Raw genomic sequence first — 26,235 nt, 5'->3', positions numbered from 1 at the left:
TGGCATTTATTTTAAGTACTCGTTTCTCTCCCTAAAAATTACTTAGTGCATTTTATAATTTCTAATTACAATAGTGATATTGAGAAAATACTTTACACTAGAGTTAAACCAATGAAAGATAATCTACACTGATTGAATAGATTGATTGGAGGCAAGATTGCACTCTCATACTGCGGGTACTTTTCAGCTTTGTCAGCATTTCTGCAGTTACTGTGGCTAGCTTGGAGACCATAACATACCAGAGTGTTGGTTGTAAATGGGGAAATAATAAATGATAAAATCGAACGTCAAATGAGAGAATTTTAAAGAAATAGTTTGATAAATTTATATATACTGTATACAGAATTGCCTGGCTGTCTTTTCAACATTCTCAGAATCATCACCTATAACAGCAACATGATTCTCACTGTCTATTAGTTGTGGTTACATTTACCAAAACATTTTCAATGTACAGTACTAGCGGAAGGTACGTAAAAATATCTTCCTTTATATCTGAGAATTCATATAGGTGCATGTGTTATCCTTCTTCTAAAACAAAAAAGGATTGTAATGTTGGTGCTACCCACATTAGAACAATGCGAGACTTAGTGAGTCCTCGTTTAAAGATCGATGACCTAGCCAGTAAGAGCACTGTCCAAGTGGAAGAGAAACATGTGATGAGCAGTTTTGGACTTCTTTATGGATTGGATACTGAGATTCCCATGCAAAATTAATTAAGAAAAGTAATCCTATGCTCACTGACCTGAGAGTAAGAACTGAATGTAATTTATTCCTAAGTATACAGGATATATATACAGGGGAAGACTGCAATTTGGTATATAGTAACATGGAGGTAAGCTGTACTGAACCCTGTTTCACTTACTTCTGAGCACACATATATGAAACTGCACAATAACCTTCTGAAGCAGTATGGGAAAAGCAGCATGCCTGGAGGAGTGGCATGAACTGAGAAACCAGTTAGTACAAATGTTAGGCTGAAACACTAATTGCCTCTGTCTAGTCTTGGGCAGAGTATAAGCCTGGGTTGTTTATCTGGGAGAGCAACTAGTGCTTCTTATGCTAGAACAAGGTCAGATTTTTAAAAAGCATAAATAGTGCTCCTACACCTTTAACACAGTTGTGTAGACTATGGTAATTCTACCATTATATTTAATATGAAGTTGCCCATTCTCCTTTTGCTCTTGGTTTCCTAAGACTAGGCTGAACTTTTCTTAGGATCCCAAGAAAATCAGACATAGAGGGTTGTCTGAACTTTGCTGAGACTTGTGTCATGCTGACTTGCTGACTTCATAAATTTGGTTCTAATGTTAGCTTTTGTCAAATTAGAAGCAACCCGTCATTTACGCAGTACTAATTTTTATTCCATGTCAACAATGCTGATTTCAGAAATTTGCTTTCTTTCCCCTATCTTATTTACAGGGAATTTTTTTCTCCTGTTGTGATTGGCGCAAAATTCCTTAAATTCAAATGGTTGTAAGCATAGATACCACCGAGTCAATCGTGGGTTGGTATCTTTCATCCGATTCAGCCACTGTAAAGGAGCATGGTCAGTGACCAAGGTAAAAGCTGCTCCTAACAAATAATATATCAGCAATTGTATAGTCCCTTTTGCTGCTAAGGCTTATTTTTCTATGGTAGCATACCTTTGTTCCCTAGGAGACAACTTTTTACGTAAATACATTTTTACTATACCTTCTCAAACCTGTATCAACACAACTCCAATCCCTCTGTCTGAGGTGTCAGTTTGTACTATAAATGCTGAAGTCAGGAGCATATCTACTCGGTAAGGCACTTAACACTCCCTTTAAGAGGTTAAATGCTTCTTGTTCTGGAAATCCCCATCTTATTCCTCTAGTTACTCTCTTCTTAGTTAAATCAGTTAGAGGTGCTGCAGTTTCTGCAAAATTAGGTTAAAAATGGCAGTAATAGCCTGCCAAGCATAAAAATTGCTGAACTTCTTTTTTATTCCTTGGTCGTGGCCAATCTGCTATTTTCTCAACTTTATTTTGTGTGGGTTGAATTTTTCTTTGTTCTACCTGGAACTCCCCTTTTTTGCTATCTTACACTTGGATGGATTTACCTTAAGTCCTGCCTTTCTTAACGCTGTCAACACCAGATGTTCCAGGTGTTCTTCCCAACTATTGCTATAAATTAAAATATCATCAATATAAGCAGCAGCAAATGCTTCTACTGGTTCTAAAATTTTATCCATTAGTCTCTGAAAGATAGCAGCTGCTCCATGCAACATGAATGGCATGCATGTTAATTGAAATAATCCCTGGAGGGTAACAAAAGCAGTTTGTTCTTTGTTGCTGGACCATAAAGGAATCTGCCAGTAACCCTTTGTCAAATCTGGAGATGATAAGAATTCAGCCCTTCCAAGCCTTCCTAAGAAATCCTCTACCTTAGGCATGGGATAAGCATCAAACTTAGAGATTTCATTTAGTTTCATAAAGTCAATGCACAATCTTATGCTTTCATCTGGTTTGGGGACCACCACTGGGTAACTTCTCCAAGGGATATGAGATGGCTCTATCACACCTAATCCTAACATTTCTTCTACTTCTTGATTGATTGTTTCTTTGAGATGATGGGGCCAGTTTCTTCCACCAGACCTAACCACAACCTGAGTGAGGGTATTGAACTGATGTTCAGTCTTTGTGGTTAAACCTGGTCTATTGGAGAAAACATCTCTAAATTCTTCTTCTATACATCTGACTTGTTTGGTTTGAACTCTGTTTAATTCTTCTCCTAAAGAAAGTTCTTGAGTCACTTGGAGACAAACTAAGGCCTCTGGGCCTAAATCATCTTCTTCTACTTCTCCGACAAATACCTCTCATTCCCTCCATTCTTTCAACAAATTCACATGGCATATCCCCACCTTTTCCCTCTTATCTGGCATACTTATTTCATAATCTACTGATCCTATACATCTAATTACTTCATAGGGTCTGCCATCTTACGAAAAGTTTGGCATTTTCAGCTGGTAGTAGGAGTAAAACTTTTTGTCCTACACGAAATTGTCTTGGACTCACCTATGTGTCATACCTCCTCTTTTGTTCTTGTTGTACCTTTTGTAATTGTGTTCTAGCCACTTAGGCTACGTTATTCAGGTGATTCCTCATTTCAGTTACTTGTTGAACCACTATTTGAGCTTCATCTTTCCCAGTCTCCCATTTCTCCTTTATCAAATCTAATATTCCTCTAGGATTCCACCCGTACATCATCTCAAATGGTGACAATCCGGTTGATGCCTGTGGTACTTCCCTAATTGCAAACATCAAAGGTGCCACTAATAAGTGCCATCTGCATGGTTTTTCTAATACTAACTTCCTTAACATTCCTTTCAATGTTTTATTAAACCTCTCTACTAACCCATTGGTTTGTGGATGATACACCAAGGTATGTACAGGTTTAACCTCCAATAACCACCACAATTCTTTAAAGGTCTGGCTCATGAAATTGGTGCCCTGATCAGTTAAAATTTATTTACAAAAACCCAACCTGAAGAATATCTGTATTAATTCTCTAGCCCAAACCTTGGCTGTTGTAGAACTCAAAGGGATGGCTTTAGGTTATCGGTTGGTATAATCTATTAAAACCAGAATGTGAATATGCCCTCCCGCTGACGTAATTAAAGGGCCCACAGTATCTAACCCTATTGTATCAAAGGGATGATCTACTAAAGGCATAAGAATCAAAGGGGCACCAGGTCTTGGTTTCATCTATGTTACTTGGCATTCTCTATAAGTCTTACAATATTTTTCTACCTCTTTATTCATGCTTGGCCACCAAAATCATTGTGCTATTCGTGATATCATCTTGTGTATCAAGAGATGACCAGCCATAGGTGTGTCATGAGCTAACTGTAACACTGTCTTTCTCCATTTTGGGGGAACTACCAACTGTCTGCCCCCTTCTTTATCTATGTGATACCACAAACCCTCCTGCATTTCAAAACTGGAGTCGCCTTTTACAATGGTTCCTCTCTCTTGGGCTTTCTTTAGTGCTTCTTGTAAAGTGGGATTATCTTGTTGCCATAAGCGGGTTTGCTCTTGAGAGGTATTCTTGAAAAGGTCACTTTTATCTTCTTGTTTCCCACATTCTCCTTGTAAGCCTTCTTTCAGTTATAATAGTTTGTGGGCTCCTACCCAATCATGCCCTAGTAATATGTCTCTTGTTAGCCCTGGCACCACTCCAACTTTAAACCTCCTACATTCTCCTTCTATTTCTATATCCGCCCAGGCCATACCGTATGATTTTGAATCTCCATGAATACACCTAACATATAACTTTTCTTCCAATATTTTCCCTTTTAGACTTTGTACAAGAGTTTTTCCACACCCCATGTCCACCAATGCTTTTTTCCTTTCCCCATTTACCCACGCCATCACCTCCCATCCACTTTGTTCCGAGCCTTGAACCTGCATAGTTGTCTGGTTCTGTCCTACCCAGGAACAGTCCGTCCCTGAGCATTTTTGCCATAGATGGCCTTCTACTCCACATTAAATGCAGACGGGTTTCCCATCTTTCCTCCCTTTCCATCCACCTCCATTCTCGAACAAACGGTGGTCAAAAGTTATAGGTCGTATGAGTTTCGACCCCATACTCTTGAAACCACGTCCTCTCCCCTTTTGAAGTCGTAGTGGGGTTGAAAACTCCTCATGGTGTGGTGCCTGGGAAACCACCCGCCACCATCTTCTCTCGCATTTTGTTTCTCTCTGCAAAGTAGGAGTTATCCCATCCATAATCTTCTGCGTTGCAGAAGTCCTCCACTAGGTGGACCGCTTCTTCTAAATTTTTTGGATGATTCCCTTGCAACCAATTTCTGAGATTACCTCCTAAGGTCGTTACCAGTTGTTCCATAACCAATACTTCTAATAATTGTTCTTTAGACTTTTCTTTGGGCCGCAACCAATGTATCAATTAGGTTTCGTTCTTTGTGTCAACGGACATGGATGTACTCCTGATTTCAGCTTTAATTCTCTAAATCTTTTCCTATATGCTTCTTTGGTCAAATTGCTGTTTTCACCACTTCGTATTGGGTGGCCTCTTCCGGGGATAAGGTGTCTACCACTGGTTGTAATATCCCCATGAGGCAGGGAGTCAAAATTAAGGCCCATTGTTCTTTAGGCCAACCGGCCGCAACTGCAACTCTCTCAAACGTATGCAGATACAGTTCAAGATCATCGGTGGTTCCCATTTCTTGTACCCTAATAGGTGCGGGACCTGCCACCCACATGTTCTTCGTATGATTGGCCCATTTTTGTCCTTTCTCATCTTCCGTCTCTTGTTTTAACATTTGTTTTATCAGTTATGCTTGTTGTTCTGTCAATTTTTCTATCAGCTTTTCTTATCTTTCTACTGTACGTTGCATCTTTGACATGTCATTATTTCCCACTATCGGAACTGCCCCATATTGGGTGCCATTGTGATCGAGTTCATCATGTATCTGGAGCAGTTCCTCTCTTTTGGGGGGAAATAACGAGGGAGCCTCCTTTTGCACATTAACAGATTTAATGATCTTAACATTTGGAGAATCAGCAATCACTTCAACTGGTTCAAATAAACTAATCTCGGGTAACTGTCTGTACTGAGTGGACAACAATTCTGTCTTTGAACTGACATGATTTATAAAGGGGCTGGTCCAAACCATTCGCGATCGGTGGGCTTCCTCATGGGTGCACTCCTCACCATGCAGATGGTTTCACAATGGGGGTGTCTGGCCCCGTTGCCCTCCGGTGGTGGACTGTTGAACAAGGAGTTTGGCCGGACCACCTTCTTCCAGCAACCTTGTCCTCGCGGATATATCACTACTGTCCATTCTAGGGAGTCCACTTGTATCTCTTTTCCTTTGGAGAGATCAGGATTAGGCAACAACCCTCCTGTCTTCAGATTGGGAAACTCTCCCAATAGTGCTCTCATTCTATCATATTCAGCTTCTTTCTCCCTCTCTCTTTCTCCTTTTCCCAGTATTCTAAATTGTCTCCTCCCTCTCTGATATTTTATATCTTCCTCCCATATGGGTAAAACTAACTCCGCCTCTCTTTCTCTGTTTTTCTCCTATACCAAGCAAATCTCAATCCTTTCCTCTTTTTCCTTCAGTTCCCTTTGTCTCCTCCTCTATGTTCATCCCTTTGTTTTCTAATGTCTCTCCCACTCTCTCCACTTCATCTGGTGCAGGTGTCTTTTGATGAGGGGACGGCTCACTCTCCACTTTCTCTCTTTTCTCTATCTCTCTTTCACACCTGTTCTTAAAACATTGTTTTAAATGTCACAGTTTTAAGAAAAAATATAATTATGTTATTATATGTTACGTTGGTTTTCCTCATGCTACAGCAGCACATGTTGCAAGCTATGCACAAATGTGCCAAGAACATTCCTCTGACAAGGGATCGCAAGCCCAAACAAGTTGGAAGAAAATGGGTTCATATACATGGATAAATGACAACCTGTTGTATCAAGTATGAATAGATGAAGCCAAGAAGTGAAAAAAATAAACAAAAGCAAAAGATGAGACAAAGATATTCCCACTTATACATGGGAACCATGGCCGTTAGATACAGGATAAGCTCTGTCTTCCATGCACGTGCATGTGTGCACACATATCTATGCATAATGTGAAACTTTAGCACAAAATTCAGAGCAAACATAACTCTTGATCATGTCTATATTGACTTCCAGATGTTTTCAGTTCAGTTCCTGAATATGCTTAGCCTACAACTCCCGTTAGCCACATGTTGCCTGGCCACACCTACGGGACTGTGGGAGATATAATCTCAAACAACAAGAATGCAAAAGGTTCCCTACCCATGATGTAGGGCAATTATTTTGAAACTACGTAGGTTGTGAAATGTCAACACCTTTCATTTTTTCTACTATAAGAAAAAGAAAGGGCTCATTTGAGAAATAAGTGCCACAAAGTTCTCCAGACATACACAACGGATGTTTATTACTATACACTGCAATATTTTTTAATTTGACAGGACACATTTAACATAAAATAAGCTGAAACATGCATATCTTATTTAGATAGGCAGCTGTTTTTATTTCTACAGAAACATTGATGATGCAGGCACATTGTTGTCATTTGTATCTGTACTATGGACATTGATAGCAATCTTAAAAGTAACAAGAATGATTTCATAATTTTGGTAACATTTATATAGAAAAAAAAATAGATGCAGATGTTTCTGAAACCAACAGTGATGTAAGAGTTGCAATTTCTTACCTAATTCCATTTACTTGAGAACAATTCAGATCAAAAGAGCTTACTTCTGAGTAGACATGCACAGGTCTGCATTGTAACTGATTATTTCACACAGACATGAATGAATTAATGCTCTTTTCAGGTTAGGATTACACAGTGGTATTTTCAATGTTAGAAATTTTATTTGAAAATAAATCTATTTTATTAAACAGGATGTTGGAATGCTTAATCCCAGGTACTTGATGAATGACAGAGTGGTACTTGCTATACAACAACAACAACAATCAACCTCCAGTTTTAGAAAACAATACCTTAATACTATAATAGCATGAGAAAGTTAATTATGACAGATGAAACAGTTGCTTTTAATAAGCCAGGTATTATAAGCCAGATAAGCGATAAACACATCTTATACAGTAGATGTTGGAGTTCCATCAGAAAGCGAACTCAAACGAAAGTACTGTACAAACATTGCAAAGTACCAAACATCAAAGCAAGGAATCAAAAGACTATACAACCAAGGTAATCTTACTTTCCATACTAATTTCAGCATCTGTAATCATTGCATGATCTTTGTTTTTACAATTTAAAACAATTGCCAATAGCTACTAAATTGCTTCCTGGCATAAAAAATAGTGAGTTTTAGGCTTGGCCCTTTGGTCTGTCCTGTTGCACCAGCAATGCTGAGAAATAATAATAATGCCTTCTTTACTACTTGAAAATAAATTTAATTAAGCACACATTATAATAAATAATTAAAAACGAAAGCTCTGCTATAAACATTGGATCATGTAGTGGGCAAATTTTATAAAATCGATTTACTTGGTTATAAAATATTTTGCAGCAATTTAGCTTATAGCTTTGCATATAACGAACCCAAATTGTTAGATACTCAGTATTCCCCCATCCACCTGTGACATTTCAGTAATGGAACATACAACTATTGGATATATTTGCAGAATTGTTGTTACATATGTTGGTAGTGTTCCTCCTGTGTACAGTAATATGGGAAAAATGTATTGAGTGGATTGACATTCTGTAGGTTACATCCTGGTGTAGACTGTGAAATGTATAGTGTGAGGCGTTCTTACTACATCAGCTGAGGGGATAATCATAATTTACACACGAAACTGAGTTTAAAAACAGATTTGGAATTAAAGTCAGTCAGATATCTTGATAACAAAGACAGAAAGAGAAATGAAGTCATTGCAAACCTTTCAGTGGTATAATTTTTATGGTGATGAATTTCAGAATCAAGAAACAAAAACCAATACAATGGCATTTATTCACTTCTAAAGAACAGGGATATCATTTAAATTTCATTTTGTTCATTCAAAAATGACTTTGTAGGATGCACACTACACTGTACAATAATGAAACAAGGTTTGAAAAACATGTTTTTCTACGGATGCAAATGTTTAAAGTATGTTCTAATGAAGTCAATTAATGCCTCGTTTTCAGGCTGAGAAGACAGTTGTGTGTCTTCCTCAAACATTCAAAATTGGATGCATCCTCACCTTATCCTTGTGTAAAAGCAATTGTCACCTGATTGTGAGCTCCAGTGAACTGGTGTGGAACTGTCTGTAGTCTCTAGTAATAGGTTCTACTCTCTAATATTCCCAATTACTAGTTATTTTATTCCAGTCTGGATTTTATACTTAAGAAATGCATAACTCCATATCCAGATCAGAGTTCTCTGCTAATGAAGTTTTGCAGCTCTCCAAGACAGAAAAGACTACATTAGCATTCTTGTGCAATTTGTATAAAAGAACTTTATTTTACGGGTTAGTAACAGTGATATGTAGGAATGAACTGGGTAAACCAGCTACTTTTCAGAAAAAAACATAGACTCTTATGGCATCCTTTTATTTGGCACAAACTTTCGTTGACTTCTGCCCGTTTCTTCAGATGTAAACAATCTCCTGTTTAGCATTAGCCCTGGTCAAGATAGCAGTCCTCTGCACAGTAATCTAGAAAGCAAATTCCAGGGAGCTCAAGGAGATGTCCTTCTGACGATTTCCGGAATCGCAGGACTGGAACTCGGGAATACTCCTTTTTTGCACTACAACTCCCAGAGTTCCCCAGCCGGAGAGGGGATTATGGGACCTGTAAACACCCCCCACCCCAAGACAGCACCGTTGACGAGCTTTGTCTAGTATTGTCCTGCACATCCGGTGAAATCGCTGGAGTTCACGTGTTTAGCAGAGAATGCTAGCGTCTCCGGGGATTTCCGACAAGGTCCAGGCTCTAAACAGAATACCTGTTTGACTGATGTGTGATGCGTCGGAATGCATAGTTCAGTAACACTCCAATCTTACACGTACCTACTAGGAAGTGTAAGTGTCATTAAAAGTTTGCCTCCATCTGTGTTTACAGGATTGCCATTTAAAAGGGAGAATGAAACGATCCTGGTCCTTCTGTACGTCGACTTGGAAGAGATTCGAATAGCATTTTGAGTACTCAAGTTCTGATTTGGGGGGGGGGGGCGGGTAAAAGTTTAAAATCCAAACATTTCCGCTCATCACGAACCTGCTCCTGTGTAGTTTTTTTTTTTTAACCTCTGCTGTGCCACTGATTCGAGGCGACGGCCAAGGAGGGGAGTCGAGCCAGGCAGTGCAACCAACCTACTGCGTGTCCGCAGAGCGTGGGGCTCGACTTCCCTCTCCCCCCCTCCCCCGATTTCCATCCTAATTGTTGGGGCGGGGTGGGAATGGGGTGGGGGAGCAGAAGTTTACCTTGCCGTGGAAAAAGTGTGCGGGCGCGTGCGTGCAGGCACCCGCCCCCGCCATGCCGCGCGCCTCAGAATTGGGAGGGGGGAAGCGAGGGGGCTTAGCGTGCCGCGCGTGTGTTTCTGGTGCCGGCTTCTGTTCTTTGCGGATCTGTGTGGGTGGGTGGGTGGTGAGCGGCTGGCAGGGAGGAAGGGAGGGAGGGAGGGCGGACGACGGGTAGGTGGGTAGTTCGTGGGCGGCAGGGCGGGGAGGGGGCGCCGACAGGTGGGTTGGCCCGAGAGTTTCAGGCAAGCGTGGTCGGGGAGAAAAAGGAAAAGGAAGGGGGTGGCGGGGGTGGTGTGGGAGCTGCGTGGTCAGGTGACTGTACTCTGCGCGTCTGTGGATGTGTGTGTGTGTGTGTAGTGCCTCCGTCAGGTTGTGGTGCAGGCGGGAGGAGGGGGCGAATTCGCCGCGTGTAGGCAGCCAGGAGGAAGGCAGGCGGGCGGGCGGGCGGGCAAGCGAGCAAGCGGCGCCGGGGAGCCTGGAGACTTGGGGCATGTGATAAAAAGCGGGCGGGAGAGAGAGTAGCGGAGAGGAAGAGAGGAGGGAGCACTCGCTAGAGAGGAGCCCGGAGTTTGCAAGCGAGAGGAGCCGGCGCGGAAGAAACGTGTCTTGGGAAGAGCGCTCTCCCGCATGTCTGCCCGCTCGCCCGCCCGCCGGAGGACGGAGTAGTGGCAGCTTGGGTGAAGCGTACGGAGGGGGGGGGGAACGGCTCTCCTGCCCGCCCGCCCGCCCGCCCCTCAATCCCTCGCTCCCTCGCTCCCTCCCTCCGTAGGAATCCCAAGCGGCGAAGGAGCGGCACCCGCAGTGAGAGGCTCCCCCTGGCTGTTTGGAGCGGGCGGCGTGAGTGAAAGGCGTGCGCGGGGGGCCAGGCCGGGGGTGGGGAAGAAAGAACGAGCGGGGGAGTAACGAAGAAGAGGAGCCGCCGCCGCCGCCGCCGCCGCTTCTTCATCATCATCCTGCGGCAACCCGGCGGCAAAAGGAGGACGAGAGCGCGCGCGCGAGAGGAGCAGCCCACGTGCGCAGGTGGGCAACACCCGTTTCCACCGCATTGTCAGCCCGTGATGTCTGCAGCCATGCGTTGGCGAGGGCGGGCGGTTTGGGGGGGGGGAAGCGGGCGAGCGAACGGGCGAGCCGGGCGACGAACGGGACTGTAGCAGTCAGGAGCCAATCGTGAGAGGCGGAGGATGTGGCTGGGAATGTGTGTGACACGCGTGTGTGTCGCAGACACGAGCGGTAGCTGAGAACTTAACGGGATTTCTGCTGCTGGATGGAAGTGGAGGGCTGCGAAAGTGAGTGTTTCGAGAGGGGGGGTGTTCAGTTCTCCCCTTCCCCCCCCCGCCTTCCCGTTTCCAGTGTCAGTCTAAAAATGCATAGGTATGCAGCTGGACATGTTGTGCGGCTAAAGGCAACGTAGGTGGCCCACACTGGTTCTTTCGCTTGCTTAGGTTCCCCCCCCCCCACTTTGGGGTTGGGGGATTCAGGGACCGAAAGAGAGAGCATGCATACATCCTGACAAGTCGTGGTGGTATTGAGTGTGGAGGGAGGCTTTGCCATGTGCAAGACAGTGTTTCTGGAGTAGTAGAGCAGGAGGAGAGAGGAAGATTGCTCTGTGTATGCCGTGGGAGATGCCATAGAGGTCTGTGATCTGAGGTTAAGTAAAATTGCCACTGTCAAGTCGAGTTCCATTTCAGGATTAAATGCATTTCTTCTAAATTAAGTTTTTCTTAGTGCAATGATTTTGTTGATAATAGCATAGAATTGCATTTGGAAAAAAACTCATTTTTTTCTTGGTAGCAACATTTGGGAATTTAGAGACTATTAACTGTTTCTCCCCCCCCCCCGCAGCAGAATTACTGTGTGTTTGTTGGCTGAAGTTTACTTGTTAAATTGATTACAGAAAATGTACTGATGGTAGCAAATAAACAACCTTTTGTAAATTGCTAATATAGCCCATATATTACAATTGAAATAAAATGTAGAAAACATCTGTGAGAGGAAGAATGTAGATTTTATTTGCAATTTTTTGCATGCCGTACAGAGTTCAGTGCATCTTACTTTTGAACAGACTTGAACAGAGTGCTGTTAGACACATTTGATTGCAACAAAGCCTCGTTATTCACATCAGAATACACAGTTTGTGCAATAGCTTCCAAAATGTATATAGTAAGCTTTATGGAAAAACCATATGGTTACTTAATGCCTCTATTTAATATTGCTTAATTAGGGTTTGTCTACACCATAATACTGGTCACATGGAAACTAAACTGTAAAGGTATCAAAGCAGTACGCATATCTTACTTTTCCTGGTCCTTGCAGCCTGTTAGCAGAGAGTGAATACTACATCAAAGTTGCAAGTATATTCTCTTAGAAAAATGTATAAGTTATTGAAGCCAATGAGACTTTTCAGTAGACACACATAGAATTATATTGAAGAAGTTATGTCAGACTCAGTACCTGTAATATTGAACTTGAAACATTGCAATGTAGAGTTTGGATATGACCGCCAGACAGCGGATTTAATAGATGTCTAATATCTCCTGTTTGACTATAGATGGCAGTGTGGAAGCCAAATGCAAACATTGGCAGAAGTTATTTCTGCTCTCTGACAAAATGAAGAGAGTGTACACATGACTAGGCTGGGAACTTGAGAAACCACAGGTATGTGAATTGATTAATCTAACTGCCTATAGCACTCCCAGTATTTACTGTATACAGACAGTTGGCCATTTTTGAACACAATTTGACTTAAAATATCAGACATATTTCAGCAAGCTATAAAAGCCAAATGATATAGAAAAACATGCACTTTGACAGTGGCTTAACAGATTCTGGGGAGGAGAATGCATAGGGTGATTATATCTTGAACACTATCTTATAAAGATTTAACAAAAAACTTTTCAAAATTGTTGCAGTTCATCCAGGATTGCCATCATCATCATCATTTGCTGTTTCTGTCACAAGCCTCAGTCCATTTAAGAAGCAAATTAAATTAAAATCAATGGAAACTACATCTTTCAAAATGAGTTTAGAATAAGAGTATCAGGCAGGTGCAGTTTCGAATGAGTGTGGAATAAATAGCATTTCTCTGTAGATCTGTAGAAAAGATGGTGAGGAAATAAACACAGGAAACATTTTTCCTAGGGACTCCACAATGCACTTGCCAGAGGTGAGAATATGTTTTAGTCTCAGAGGAAGATATATGAGCTGTCTCTGGTACGTTGGGACCGAGAGGTACTGAGAAAGCCATAAGACATCTTGCTGTTCCTGAATGTTTCTAAAAGCCAGTGTGTCACCAGCCATGAAGTGCCACACTTTTGCATTTTCAAGATAAATTTGGCTGGGCATGTGTTTGCATTGGAAGTGCTTGAGAAACAGTAAGATCTGTTGCTGTCTAGGTTCATTTGAATTCCATAATAACATCATTAGAAAAAGGAATTCCTTAAGTGTTCAGAAGAGTTAATAGTCACAATAAGAGCATTTCACACCTGTAAAGGTAAAGATAAAGGTTCCCCTTGACAATTTTTGTCCAGTCGTGTTCAACTCTAGGGGGCGGTGCTCATCCCCGTTTCCAAGCAATAGAGCCAGCGTTTTGTCCGAAGACAATCTTCCGTGGTCACATGGCTAGTGCGACTTAGACACGGAATGCTGTTACTTCCTACCGAGGTGGTCCCTATTTATCTACTTGCATTTGCATGCTTTTGAACTGCTAGGTTGGCGGGAGCTGGGACAAGTGACGGGCACTCACTCCGTCGTGTGAATTCGATCTTACGACTGCTGGTCTTCTGACCCTGCAGCACAGGCTTCTGCGGTTTAGCCCGCAGCTCCACCACGTCCCTTGTCACACCTGTAACACTTTATAAATCAGCTTGCTTGATTTTGTGATTGGTCTTCTCAGTGTACACACAGGCTTCGCTTGCAAGCCTGATTTCTCAGCTGGAGTAATGTGTTGTTTACAATGTATAGTTTGGACCTGGTGTTTTAATTGTTCTCTAGGGTTCCGACATAGAGATATGCCTTCTTTATTTTAAGGTCTTTCACTCAAGGTGGTGAGAAAACCTATCCTGAATTATGGGAGTGAAAGCCCTCAGTCTGGCAGGAGATGGAACCACCATTTCACTTCCTTGCCCTTCCCATGCCATTTCTCTGTCGAGGGAAGAAAAGCGATTTGCTGCACTGTGGGAGTTGCATGGGAGGGCGCGTTCCAACAGAGGCTGGGTCTGCACAAGTTCCTCTGTCAAAACCTGCCTTCTCATGCACTTTTGCCAGTCGCAGGGAATCCTTGCAACTCCCACATTACAGCAGGGTACTTTTCTTCTCACTGAACAGAGAAATGGCAGGAGGGTTGCTCTCCCTCCTGCTGGTTTGAGGGCTTTCACTCCCATGATTTGCTGGGGGTGGATTCTCATTGAATTACAGGAGTGAAAGTCCTTAAAATATGAAGGTCCTATCCCTGTTCAGAAGCACTCCACAGGCAGAGTGCCTTATCACTGTTTTTGAGCGCTTCTCATGCTCAGTGTCATGTTAGGGTTTTACTGGTGGTGAAAAGCTTGGTGGTGTCCAGAGATTGGCCTGTCCATCTGGCCTAGCAAAATCTGTCAACCACTGATCCTTGACCCTTGTGACTATATGAATAGAGAAACATTTTTCTCAAATTTCATGTTTCATATGTTTCCGTCTTCCAGTCATAAACAGAACTGCATGTTATATGATATTGTGCACTAGCAACATCAGTTGATGATTCTACTGTTGTGAATTACTGATTTAAAAAATAAATAAAACCAAGGTTGCAATACAAATTCTATGAAAATAATGATCTCTTATTTGATGGGGGAGGATTTTGTGCACTAGATCAGTGAGAAATATAGGTAGAACATGAGAGCAGTTACCAGTGTAATCTCATTAACTAATATTTTAATTGAATAAAGAAGCAGAATATTCCAGGAGTTTTAAAAAGATGTGGTTTATTAACTCCCTGTATGATAAATAAGTCTCAATGCTCAGAACTTGAATGCTAGCCTTTACTGTATATTGCACTGATGCTAATACTTTTTTTCTACCGTACTTGCTTACTATATGCCAGAGTTTTACCAAATAAACTGAATAAAATAAAAGTAAATATTACAGGTCTTATTCTTGAACTTCTTTTGATATGTTCAAACACATGAATATCTATACTTCAGTCCTGAACATTTTCACTGCAGGGTATTGAAATCAGGTTATTTGTGTGTAAGACTGGGGTGTTTATCGTGGGGCAAATGATACATGAAATGCACACAGAACTTGCCTGTTCTGCAGCACCTGGTTGTGTTAATTTGAAGGCTTTATTGGATTTGTTACGTTATCACTAGGTGTACATCAAGAAAAGAAGTATATAACCATACATGTAAAATGTAGTAATACATCCTGCTATTACAGTAAGCAGTCATAAAATATTAACGGTAATGTCTAATGTAAGAGAAGCAGCAACGAGAGTGTTCTGTTGAGGGTTCTTGTTACAGAGACTCCCCTATGCTACACATCCATTATGTACATTATGATGAATTGTCATAAATAATTGAAATAAAGTGTTTTCAGATTCAGAGTGCTTGATCTCTGTCTATTTGGTTGGTTCACAAAGTAATTGGCAGAAAATTATTACCATTCAGCAAGTTCTTCCAGTTCTTCATGTAAGATGGCGATCGTGCGCTACTGGAGTATCAGAGTGAAGTATTTCATGATCCGCAATTTGAGAAAAAAAAGTCCCCACTGCAGAATGAGAGTTTCTTATTCCCCCACCCCACCCCATTCCATTGGGATCCCTGCTTACCATAGTGCAGCCATCTCAGCAGCTTGCATCCATATTGTTTGCATACCTACACAACAAGGATCCTTGCGCTCTTTTTTATGTGAGTCACACCACACGGATAATGATCAAACTCTGGATTATAGCCAAAAGGTAGATACTGACAGTTCACCCCTCTCCAAAGCACACTCCAGGGGTGGAGAGCCTGTGAACACAGTTGGCATTCTGAAACACCTTGAACTGGAGGAAGTCATTGTAGCAATGATTACTTTTCATTCTTCACCTGCTTTCCTGATGAGATTTCTTAGCCAACTGACTGAACATGGGCAAAGCTTATCCTGTTGTGAGATAAGAAGTCTCCAGGATTAGTGATGAAACATGTAATTTCCATGCAGAAGACCACCGTTTCTGCCACTGTAGGCCTCAACCCTGATGTTAGGCTAGACAAGATGTTTATCTCAAGCCCAGCAGAGCCGTTGCCAGATCATGTAGTATAGACAATACTGAGCAAGATGACTCAAAATAGGATAACTTTTTACATTTTTGGAAAATGCAATGCATTTGAAAGAATGTTCTTCCCAGTTGTAATCAAGGGTAAGCTGTGTTGTGAAAGGAAAGATCGAGACACCATATATTGAACTCTTACTGCTTTATCTGTATTGATGAGATTTTCATCATTTTTGTATGCAAGAGTAGCGAGGTAAAAAGTGGTGTAGTTTTGGTCATGACAAAATAGTGAAATGCTGATTCTGTTTTTACCATTTGCTTAGAACACAGTTCACTGCATAGTGTAAAGGTAAAGAGTGAAATATGCTAAATGTACTGTAACTTATTGGCCTTAAAGCTATGCAGGTTCACAGCAGAAACAGTTCCTGGTAGTACAGTATTTGATAATAGTAATGTAGTGAAAACCTGAATGAACTGTGATAGGGCCGGGGGCTAATTTCTCTAGAATCTATAAAAGACCACCATCCCTATTCAGTATTGGAAGTAAACTTGTGCCACTTTTATGAAAACAAGTGTATTTTTGTTATAAAGCAAGGTGTTTAGCGAGGACACCTCTTAGTTTAAAGGAGAAACACACTTGAAGCAGGCTTCCAAGAAATGTCCTTCAAAACAAGGTGTTTGCTCCCCTTACATGTTGTTTTACAGTGGAAATAGGGTTTTCTCACCATCTCCAAATTTGCCAGGGGAAGTGAATTTGCAAGGGTGCAGAAATATGGTACATTGCCATCCTCTTATCTAAATGTGCCTCAAAGTGTTTCTTTGTACAGTATTCTGGTGTTGGATCACAATGCAGTCCAATTTAAACTAGTTTTGCTGAGTTCAGTGCAGGAAAGATTAAGACTGAATCTAGCCCATAGTGGTGTTCTGGGATTAGCTTTAATCCAGACTATATTTTACTATTCTTTGAAATTGCAGTTTGAGAAATTGGAGGTTTACACGCTTATAATGCAGCCTGCAGTAAAAGAAACTACTGTATAGAGCAGGAGTCCCCAACCCCTGGGTGGCGGACCAGTACCGGTCTGTGGCCATGGCAGGAGCAGGCTGTGGACACAGATCTGCCCCCTGCATGCATGAATGCCCTTCATGCATGCACACACACCACCCCTCCCATTCACGCACACACTCCTGTGCACATACATGCACACACAGACACCCACCCACCCACAGGCACATTAAGCCGATTCCGTGGTGTCTAAAAAGTTGGAGACCACTGATCTAGAGGGAGTGGAAGAATGATGCTTTTTTAGTCTAGCTGTAGGTATAAAGGTCTCATGTGAATTGGGGTGATATGGAGCAAAAGTGGCCTATATAGAACATTTCTCACTTGGGGTTTAGCAAGAAGCATACGTGATAGTTCATGCACAAGGCCTTATTACACAGAGTGCATGCAATATAAGAAAAATCAAGGAACTGTTTCCAGGTATCTCTCTCATACGTTGGTGGAAATAATGACTAGACAGGTTTATCCTCGGGCAAATGGTATAGTTTCTCCTGTTTTTTGTTGTATTTTTATTGAAATGTGATCGGTTTTTAAAAATAAGATACTGGCCAGAATCCTGTTATGTTTTACAATGTGTAGCCAAAACTACACATGCAGTGGAATTCAGTTTGTTCTCTTTCTGTCACCTGCCCCATAATAGTTTGCAGTGGAGCATGAAACCATTTGCACAGTTGAACATGCAATTGGCACCTGATAAATTGTGAAGGCTGGTATTGTGTGCACAATATTCTGCAGTAGAATTTTGGCCATTGTGATTTAAAGTTGTAAACCTCTTTGAGTAGGGTAGGAACTAGAAGGATAAGAAATTTTTTTTAATGTAAATACTGTATATAGCTTGGGCATGACCAAGATCCATCAGAGAAATTATTATTATTTTTGGCTGGAGAAATTACATATTTCTCAATTAAGGTTTTTACTCAGTAAAAAAAGCCATGTACTGTACTTGAGCAATTGCTTTTGTTTTCTAGCTATGGGCATGTATTGGGTATTTATTGTGCGGGATTTTGAAAATGATATTGGGGAAACATCCGTGAAGGTCTAAAATGTGTCATGCACAGCAGATCCTTTTACCTGACAGTAATTGAACATACTGCACTTAAAGAGAACAGATCCCATTGTTTTAGGTGTACCTGTGTCAGCTAAATGAAAAGTTTCACTCATGAAAAACAGCTTTTACTCATTTTTGTTTCATTTTGTTTTTGTTTTGTTTTGTTTTGTTAAGGAATGTAGGGATTCCTCTTTGCAAGCAGATGGCTGTGGTGGAACCAGAGTTGCTTTTCCCCCCTAGAAGATTTGGATGGCAGGGCAGTCTTGCTGGGCAGCTGATTTTGTGTTACGCAGCCTTTTGCCTTCGTATTGGTCTTAAGCTTTTGCTATATGCTTGTTTGAAATGCAGTGAGATATAGTGTCCTGGATTCATAGGCCCACTCAGTCTGGAAACTCACTGGAGAGTGGGTGGAAGTAAATCCACTCTTTCAACATCACGTGCCTCTAAAAGTGCCTCTAAAATGTGTTAGGGTTGTTGTAACTCAGATGCATCTTAATGGCTCATCATAAAACGTGCTTGTTTAGGAATTCCAAAAAAGTTGTGGCCAAGTTGACCCCCACTTTGGTTGGTGTCTCTTATTTCTCCTACTCTCCGGTGTCAACTAAGCTGATTACACATGTGACCTTTGCTCTCCTTGATCCAAACAATGCAATTTGATTCCATTGTCTTTTCCTTCATTTACTGCTTTAGATCACAACGATGGATTCCTGTGAATGGTACAGTATGAACTTGGCAATGTTTCAGGAATAGCTCTTGTTCAGCTTTGTGTTTTGCCGTGAGCTGTGTCATACAGGGAGTTTGCACAGCTAGCGGCTAGCTAGTAACTACTGATGATGATCCTGGTGCTGGAAACCACGTTGAGTGGGAAAGAAATTTGCCGATAAAATGTATTACTTTAATTCACCGAAAGAACTTCTAGAAGACAGAAGAAATACTAGACCAAGAAGAAGAAGAAGAAGGCAAAGAAAAAGAAAAATGGCACCTTCTGCCTCATAGTTTTCTGGCTGTGGTGCACAGAGAGTGGGATGTGGCTATTGAAAATACAGAACATGTTAAATGTCATGGATTGATTCCACATTTAGCCATACTTCGAATAAATCCATTACCTGTAAAATGAATGGGACTTAAGTTGTACAGTGAAAGCTTTGAATGCCATGCTTTTGCCATGCTCTTTAGTTGCCCTATTGCTCCTATTCTGTGACAACCATGAAGGTGGCTACCACAGTTTTGTATGAAGCATTCAGCCAGATTACAGTTGTGTACATGCCTGATATGTGCAGATAAAGCACCAACCTCCAAAGAGAACCTATCTCGTATAGCTGGATGACTGCCTGTCATACAGTTCCACTTTTTAGGAAGTACTGCATCTCTGGAGTTCTGTGTAGGAGGGGATCACAGTCAACTGATAAGTATACAGAAATGCATACTGAGGAATGCTGTGTACTTAGATTTTTTTTTTTTTGAAAAACCTTCCCTGGAGTGGGACAGCATATACTAAAAGTTGCTTTGGAAAAGAAGGCTAACTAGTCCAGCATTCTGTTAGCACAGTTCTTTGATGGTACATTTGTATTTGAAAATACTCAAAGAAAAATTGACTACAGCTTGACAAGACTTTTTATTTGCCCAGGCATTTATGTTAGTTGCATTTAGTCTGCTGGTTATATAGTGTGTCTCTGTTTTTATTTTGCTGATGGGTAGTTACAGTTTTTTTCTTATAGTACTGTACCTCTAGTTTTGAATTTCTATGTCTACACACCATCCTGATGAAGGGTGGTCTATGCATTTCTTTTTAATTTTTTTAAAATAACAAAATATAACAAAAACATAAATGACAAATAGAATCACAACTCAGATATACAGTGTAACCCACCACCATTGGGAATATATATTTATATCTACACTCAATATAAATTTATTTATATATATTCTCATCTATATATCTGTCTATTCTCATCAGTATGTTTCATCTTAATTTATGTCATGTGTCCCTTCTCTTTCTAAAAATACGATTCTTGTGTTGGGGGTATAACCTTTATTTTGTAAATATTTATTATATATAAGGGTTTCAAATCCCATTAAAACTATTAACCATTTTTTTTTCCTGGGCAGCAGAATTACTGTTGAGGAAATGTGTTCGTTGGCTGAAGTTTACTTGTTAAATTGATTGCAGAAAATGTCTTGATGGTAGCAAATAAACAATATTTTGTAAATTGCTAATATAGCCCATGTGTAACAATTGAAATAAAATGTAGAAAACATCTGAGAGAGGAAGAACGTAGATTTTATTTGCAATTTTTGCACGCCTTACTGAGTTCAGTGCATCTTACTTTTGAACAGACTTGAACAGAGTGCCCTGTTAGACACATTTGATTGCAACAAGGCCTCATTATTCACACCATAATACACAGTTTGTGCAATAGCTTCCAAAATGTATACAGTAATCTTTATGGAAGGGAACCAGGAAACCTTTTTTCAGAGGTAATACAAAAACTTTGCTTCCCGTTTAGTTTCTGGTTGGCCCCAGTATAAGGAGCCAAGCAGAAGTGATCAGGCACTGCGCAACAGAATGTTGAATACTCATAATAACTCAGAATACTCAACAGATCTGGCTTATTGTGATGTGCAAAGTTGGCTATTTTATGAAATCAAAACAACCGCTCTTAGAGAAACCAAATGTTGAAGTGATAATTTAATGACTTGGATCCTCGTAGCGTTTTTGCCTGTTGGTGTATTTGTGTTTGTTAATTTAATTAGCATCTTGTGAAAAAATGTGCCAGTCAAACTTGTACAAGGTAAATTGCAGGGAAAGGTGTTAAAAGCTAAGAAACTAGAAACTGTCATATGATTATGATGCTTTGAAAAAAATCCCATAAAGTCAATATTAAAAAATGAATAAACAGAAGCATAAGGTAGTTCATGAGGGGAATAATTAGATACATAAATGTTTGATAATTGGCCGAGCAATCATCTTGCAGATGTGAAACTGTAAATAAAATTGTATGTGGTAGTGCAGATAAACAGCAAATAGAAATTGCGATGTAATTTATTATATTGGTTATTGGTGTGCAATAATACCTTCAATGCAAGATACAAGATCTTACTTGGAACTTTGTCTTCTGTTCTCTACAGAGAGGATATTAAATAATGGTGGACATGGAGTGGGAAATAATAAAATAAGGATGAGAGCACTATGATTATTCAGAAGGCATTATTTAGAAGTATTCTAGAAAGATGTTGAGGCATTTACTACACTTCTGTAGACATCCCAAGGCATAGATGAAGATAAAACTGCACATAGTGAAGGAAAGCAGCAAGATGAATATCAGAGCACAGGGCTTTTGTAGTTTTGATAGCCACATAGAGGAAGGTATTTCAGGAGTTGCTTATCAGGCAATTGACACGTGCTAAAATTCTGTCTTGCACACAAGAGTTCTGTCTTCCTTTTTATGTGGCCACCCCAGGTAAAAACTTGTAAAATTACCCTTAAGCCCAACATTTTTTTCTTAATGGCATGCATTGAATTAGACTGAAATTGGCATGTGTGAGAATATTCAGTGATTGAAAGTGTAATCCACACACTTTTTGTTAGTGTGGATTATTTTCTTCTTTAAATGTGCTATGAAGGGGCAACTGTCTAAACATAGGTTTTTTTTTATGCCATTGGTGATACGGGTTTTCATGTGATTTTATAGTCATAGAAAATGTAGCTTACTTTATGCCCTCAATAACAGAACCTGTAGTCTATTCTCTGCTTTATACACCCAGTTTTTAATTTGTTTTCTGTGTGTTTAGTTAGTTTTATTTTTTTACAAACACTCAATAATTTTTTCCAAACATTACCTTTTCCTGCAATTCAGGAAAATGATTCTTGAGGTTCCTGTTTGAGGTGTGTAGTTCTGTTGCTTTTAGATTTGCAGACTGAGATTAAAAGTACATTCCACCTTAATATGGCCAGTGTGCTGATTGGCTAAATCTTCTGAGGATATGTAGAGTCCCTGTAGAATGTACCAGACTGTTAAACTGCAGATTCAATTCTTCAAAAAGCCTCTGGTTTATGAATGTGGGTTAATGTGCTTCTTTATTAATGATTCAGAATGGCAGGAAATGGCCCCATATTGCTATACAATATCATGCCTGGTTGCCAGCAGGAAAAAGGGTGCCAAGCTTTACATAGCAAAGGGCATCCTGAATGTTGACAATACCCATGGCAGCAGTCAAGATGGTCTACAGCAGTACTTCCCAACCTTGGGTCCTCAGCTGTTCTTAGACTACAGCTCCCAGATATTGTGTCGAGCACAATCAGTGGTGAAGGCTTCTGGGAATTTTAATCAAGGAACATCTGGGGATCCAAGCTTGGGAACCATTGGTCTGGCTCTACAGGATACCCTCTTGTGCTCTTTACTATTTGCCATTCAGAAAGTGACACCAAGCAAGAGAACATTTGAGAAGCTTGCTCGTTTTTTCATGACTTAACCACTTCTCAACCAAAGTGTGGATGTCTGTCAGTTTCAAAGTTATAATTTTTTTTGTTTGGACTGTCCCCAATTTTAGGATTGTCTTGTAGAATGTTGATTTGCTCTGCTGCACAATAACTTCATTATACTCTTGTGCAGTGATAACTAGTCATCTCAATAAGAATGGGAAGAAAATGGGTTTTGCAGCTCAGGAAGTATATAGAGTTGTAATTCCCTCTGGATTTCCTGGTGCATTATGTTTCCTCTGCATTTCCTGGCACATTATGTTTGTTAAAATCATTGCCAACTGTCTTTGTTAAAGAATAAATGTTATACAGTATTTTACTCTTGTATTTGTAATTTTCTCTACCATGTACAGTGGTGCCTCGCATAACGTTTTTAATTGGTTCCAAAAAAAAAACCTTATGCGAAAAAAACTTTATGCGAAACACCATTTCCCATAGAGATGCATTGGAAACCGGTTAATCCGTTCCAATAGGCACGGATTGCCGTCCTTAAGCGAAAAAACCCATAGGAAACATCGTTAAATGATACAATGTATCCTCCATTGGAATGTATTGTAGCTGACTCAATATGTTTCAATGGCTTTGCGAAGTCAATTTTTGCAAAATTAAGTGTGTCATAAAAGGGTCAAAAATGGTTTTAAATGCTTGGATTAGCTTCTGCACCCTCTAAAACGGATGCAAAAGTTAATTTGGCTTTGATCTGACTTTTCGTTAATTAATGGTGAATTTTTTTCCCCCAACTTTTGACAGCTGTCAAAATCTGACAGCTCCATTATTTCCTATGGGGGAAGAAAAAATTCACAAAAAATTAATGAAGACTCAGCAACTGTTCTAAATTCTTGGGTTCGTTAGAGGACCCCCTAAGTTGTGTGCAAACCTGATTTGGCTTTGATCTGAACTTTCGTTAATTTTTTGTAAATTGTTTTCTCCCCCATAGGAAAGCATGGAGCTGTCAGATTTTGACAGGTCCATTGGTTCCTATGGGCCAAAAAACAAAAATTCACAAAAAATTAACGAAAAGTCAGATCAAAGCCAAATCAGGTTTGCACATGTCTTAAGGGGTCCTCTAACGAATCCAAGCATTTAGAACCGTTTTTGACCCTTCTAAGACACTTTTTTAATTGAAAAAAAAAACATCGTTAAGTGAAGCAGGGGACCTAAAACAAAAAACGTTAAGCGAAGCATGGTCCCAAAAACGCTATGCGAAAATCGCCCATAGGGAAAAACGTTATACGAAGCACAATCTGACTCTGAAAAAATAAACGTTAAGCGAAAAAAACGTTAAACGAAGCAAACATTATGCGAGGCACCACTGTAGTTAAATGTGATTGACTAAGAGGGAAGGAGGATATCTCAGCTGGAGTGATGAGCGGTGGCATCTGACATTTGGGGCTTGGGCACTCAGTTGGCTTCTAACTGGTACATCAGGAGGCTGTGTTTGATGCTCTCTTACTCTTGGGAACAGTTTCTGCAAGTTCTGAGATGCTTCTTTCCATGAGCAAAAAGTAGAGGCAGCTGCTTGCACAGCCAGGAGATGTGCAAGCATTGTGCCACAAGATAATTTTGGCTGTTGTATCAAAGGAACTTACATGAGTGTTGAGTTACCAGGTTCCCACTGAATCAGTGTATCTCTTCTCGTTGGAACTAGCAGTTGAATTTAGGCCTTTGATGCCAGCTGTCATGATCTCAGTCTTGAGCAGCAAACAGAACTGTTACACTCAAGAGGAGCCAGTGTCTACATAGAAGTGCAACCCATAGAAGTACTAGAGTGAGGGCAAGCCATGCCAGCATCCGGAGATGTTATCTCAGATGCCTCCCCGAGCCCCTAGAAATGTGAATTGGAGTCCCTGAGGAATTAGCCCTCTTTAAACTCAGAATCTTCACTCCCACACATTACAAATGTTTGCTCTGTTCTTTCCTGTCTACATGATTCATGTAAGGCATTGACAAAAATACCACATGAGAGGCTCAAACGTCATTCAAGTCTCATGTGAGAAAATGCCCTAAGTATAAAACAATTTCTGATAAATAGTCCCACCCACCCAGGTATCCCAGGAATTACATTTTTAGAAGTTGGGCTTCAACATTGTATTTCCAAGTAAAAAGCTGAATAATTTGCATTCATATAATTACACAGTTTAAAAGCTTAGATGATACTCTTCCCCCTCAGTAGCGAAGGTCCAGATGCTGTAATAAACTTTATGTTAAACAACTGATTTTATATATGTCTCTCTCAAATCAAGTGTTTAGAAGGTCTGTTCTGATGTGCAGTGTTCCTGTAAAATAAAATATGGGCAAGATATTTTGTTATACACGGGGGAATACTTGTATCTTTTTGAAATATCATAGCTGCTTGGGGAAAATAAATTTCTACACATTTTGTTTTACAGAATAATGATCACACAAAGTAATTTACCATAGGAAGTTTATTTAACCAACCAAAGGCTACTTACAATCTTTCCAGTCATTTGCTCTGTAAAATGAGAACTTCTTTCTGTGGTGGGAATGTGAAGGGAATTTCTGTCTTAAGTATGTGTGTTCTTATTAACATTTTCCTTGAATTTGTCTATAGATAGAAGTAATGCAAATGAATGTGTGAAATATGGAGGAGGGGGAATATGTTAGTCTTTTTGAAATGATTCTGTGCATTTGCGTTGCACAGTCCTAAGTAAAACCACATTAATTCCCCCTTTTTGTTAAAAATGAATAATGAAACTAATTTAAATTCATTGCAACTTCATTCTATAAATGATTCTACGAGCAGAAAATGTTAGAACAATCACATAATGTGTTTTTACATAGGTTGAAGAGGATAAAAAGTTATATAGCATGTATGCAACACATTTTGGGTATCCACTTCGTTAACTTTGATTTTCTTCACACTGTCACAATGTCCCATTTCTCAAGTTTTATGCACGCTATAGAGCTATAGCATTCTAGGTCTTCATAGTACTATAGGACTCCTGTTGAGGGTTTCTGCTTTTTTACTTTGATTTTCTTCACACTGTTACAATGTCCCATTTCTCAAGTTTTATGCACGCTATAGAGCTATAGCATTGTAGGTCTTCCTAGTACAATAGGACTCCTGTTGTTGAGGGTTTCTGCTTTTACCCCCCCGAAAGCCCGAACGATCTGAATAGTGTTTTATTTGTTTTGTTCTACAAAAGGACAGTGGGTGTGACTGCAGGTGGTGTTCTGGTGAGGTCTCAAGCTGGGGCATGATGTTCTGGGACAGTGGGAACACCCACCCCCTTTGACCTGTCTCTCTAGCATCCTTGGGAAATATATATATATATCTCACTAGACTTAAATATTTATTTAAATAAATGATTAAGCCTGGTGGTAGATCACCTTATTGCTGCATTGGTGCATGATCACCTCTGCATGGTATTCCCCCCCAAAAAAACCCCACACCAAAACAAGACAAAAAGATAAAA

General features: G+C 40.3%; 2 long non-coding RNA genes across 3 annotated transcripts in view; one reads left to right on the top strand and one right to left on the bottom strand.

Annotated features, from left to right (window-relative positions):
• The window catches only part of LOC144588194 (uncharacterized), a 12,173-nt gene extending 2,072 nt beyond the window's left edge, over positions 1–10,101 (bottom strand). Inside the window, exons 1-2 of the long non-coding RNA XR_013543601.1 lie at positions 9,946–10,101; positions 1–9,316 (exon numbers count right to left, since the gene is read on the bottom strand). The exon at positions 1–9,316 is cut by the window's left edge and continues 2,072 nt beyond it. This is a non-coding gene — a long non-coding RNA (uncharacterized LOC144588194). The remainder of the gene's footprint in view (positions 9,317–9,945) is intronic.
• Positions 10,102–10,258: 157 nt separating this feature from the next.
• Positions 10,259–20,581, top strand: LOC140705682 (uncharacterized). 2 transcript variants are annotated; one of them, XR_012085144.2, is made up of 3 exons: positions 10,259–11,004; positions 12,533–12,639; positions 13,692–20,581. It is a non-coding gene; the product is annotated as an uncharacterized LOC140705682 (long non-coding RNA). The 2 variants fall into 2 exon arrangements; XR_012085145.2 differs by having other exon boundaries at positions 10,276–11,004; positions 19,009–20,581.
• The last annotated feature ends 5,654 nt before the right edge of the window (positions 20,582–26,235 follow it).

The sequence above is a fragment of the Pogona vitticeps genome, chromosome 3 (genome assembly GCF_051106095.1).
Source record: "Pogona vitticeps strain Pit_001003342236 chromosome 3, PviZW2.1, whole genome shotgun sequence".
In the NCBI taxonomy this organism is placed as follows: Eukaryota; Metazoa; Chordata; class Lepidosauria; order Squamata; family Agamidae; genus Pogona; species Pogona vitticeps.
The sequence above is the reverse complement of the archived record's forward strand: the minus strand, read 5'-3'. Positions and strand labels throughout refer to the sequence as shown.